This window comes from Octopus bimaculoides, chromosome 4, assembly GCF_001194135.2.
Source record: "Octopus bimaculoides isolate UCB-OBI-ISO-001 chromosome 4, ASM119413v2, whole genome shotgun sequence".
NCBI classification, from domain to species: domain Eukaryota; kingdom Metazoa; phylum Mollusca; class Cephalopoda; order Octopoda; family Octopodidae; genus Octopus; species Octopus bimaculoides.
The window spans coordinates 80,768,468-80,771,386 of record NC_068984.1 but is presented as its reverse complement, the minus strand read 5'-3'; positions in this window follow the sequence as shown (position 1 = coordinate 80,771,386).

Below are 2,919 nucleotides of genomic sequence, written 5' to 3'. Positions count from 1 at the left end.
ATGCCCTTCCTAACGCCAACCACTCAGAGAGTGTAGTGGGTGCTTTTACGTGTCACCCTCTATCTTAATGAATAAAAATTCTTCAGATAGAATAAATGGGTTAATAGAAACCAATGTAGCAAAGAACACAAAATAACTTTGGTGTAGTTACTGTTTTTAAGGCAGGAACTCCTTGAAATTTTGGGTATTTGAGTATATATATATATATATATATATATATATATTTATTTATTGCAACAAAATTTTATATAAAGTTACCCAAGGTTTTGCACCCACAAAGCTAAAAATCTTGCATTCATATAGAGTCTGACAAACAGTCTACAGGGCTTTAGCTTTGTGGGTGCGAAACCTCTATATATACTTTTGTTGTAATAATTACTGTTCGATATTTTTAGAGTGTGCTTCTTTCTGACATGTGTTCCTATTAACTATCTCTCTCTCTCTCTTTTTTTTTTACTCTTTTTACTTGTTTCAGTCATTTGACTGTGGCCATGCTGGAGCACCGCCTTTAGTCGAGCAAGTCGACCCTGGAACTTATTCTTTGTAAGCCTAGTACTTATTCTATTGGTCTCTTTTGCCGAACCGCTATGTGACGGGGACATAAGCACACCAGCATCGGTTGTCAAGCGATGTTGGGGGGACAAACACAGACACACAAACACACACACACACACACACACACACACACACATATATATATATATATATATGACGAGCTTCTTTCAGTTTCCGTCTACCAAATCCACTCACAAGGCTTTGGTCAGCCTGAGGCTATAGTAGAAGACACTTGCCCAAGATGTCATGCAGTGGGACTGAACCCGTAACCATGTGGTTGGTAAACAAGCTACTTACCACACAGCCACTCCTGCACCTATATATCTATATAAATATATATATATGTTTGTTTTTATGCTCAGTTATAGTATAAACAATTTTACCTTAATCTGATGGGTCACTCTATACATTTTGAGAACAAATTTATCATTTTTGAACACAAATGTTGTTGACAGAGAGTTTGAAATTTTGGTGAGTTAAGCCATTGCCATACACACACCTTCAAAATACATATAGATAACTTAAACTGTTAATGAAATATGCTGAAAACATATAACCCTCTTTCTCTTTATAATTTTCTCTCCCCGCTTTAACTATCTCTCTTCCTGTTTTTTTTCTCTTTATCTCTCTCTTTGTTTTTCAATGTATTTGTCTCCCTAGTTCTTTCTCCTTTTGTTATTCATCTTATTTCTCTCTGGCTCCTTCTCTTTGTCTTTCTCTTTCTATCTCTTTCTCTTTCTCTTTCTATCTCTTTATAATCTCATACTGTACTTGTCTTTATTTCCTCTTATCTCTCTTTGTCACTCAATGAATTTGTATTTTTCTCTCTATCAATCCTCTTTCTCTCATTGTCTCTTATGTTATCAACTCTCTCTCTTTCTCTCTCGCTCTCTGTCTCTCCATCTCACCCTCACCCTCTCCTTCTCTCTTTAACTTTTACATGTTCACTCCACACTGTAATCCCATTGAATATGCTGAGAACAAAACCACTGTTCTCCCAGACTCCTTTAGTCAGAAATCTACAGAAATCTTTTACAAATAGTTCAATTCTAGCTTTTGTGAATTCTAAATATTGATTTCTGACTTGTTATTTAATTATTTTGTTTAATAATTTAGTGTAGTAAGATCTAGCAGAATGAATGGTTAATAGGAGGACAAGGTTAAAACAGATAAGACATATTATATTAGTTATATGAATTTACTGAATTTACAGCATAATGTACAATACATACAGACAGAATATCATCATCATCATCATCATCATCATCATTTAATGCTCGTTTCCATGCCGACATGGGGTGGGTGCTTTGATAGGAGCTAGCAAGCTGGAAAGCTCTACCAGGCTCCAGTTGTCTGTTTTGGCAGTTGTCTGTTTTGGCAGTTGTCTGTTTTGGCAGTTGTCTGGTTTCTACAGATCAGATTGGAGTCTGGTGCAGCCATCTGGTTTGCCAGTCCCCAGTCAAATCGTCCAACCCATGCTAGCATGGAAAGCGGACGTTAAATGATGATGATGATGATGATGATATATTAATGTGTGCATAGATTTATATATATATTTACTTCTTGATTCTAAATGTAGAAACTAAGGTTTCAGAAAAGAATCTTTTTCAACCAATATCTTAAAATTTATTTCTTACTTTATATATAATCATTTCAATTATTCTAAATTTTATTAAATCTTCTGTATTAATGCATTTAAGAATGGTCATTTATCTCTTACTTGAAAGCCTTCTAGTTTAATCCATTATGGCAAGCACATTTCATTAATCTGAATAAAATCAACCCAATTCTCCTCAAAATTGATATGCTGATATTTTAGTCTATTCTAAAAGGAATATTAATTCATAAACTCCATGGTTTGATTGAAGTATACTTAGTGTCCAATATTTTAATTAAAGTGCATAACTATAATTTATTGTGATGACGATCTCTTTAGAATTGGGTTGTAAAATTGATTATGGGAATTCTTTGACGTTAAATTAATAGAACTCTCTCTCTGCTATTAATTCATTAAATCACAATGATAATTATCTTTTAATCTTGATTCAGTTATTTAACTGTGGCCATTGCAGGGGCATTGCCTTGAAGAAGTTTAGCTGAATGAATTGACTTATTTTTTTCCAAAAGCCTGATCCTTATTCTATTGGTGTCTTTTGCTTATAGGGGTGTAAACACACAAACACTGGTTCTCAAGCAGTGGTGGGTGACAAACACAAATAGAAAGACACACACACACACACACACACACACATATATATATATACACACACACATTCATACATACATATATACATACATACATACATACATACATATACATATACATATATATATATATATACATATATATATATATATATATAT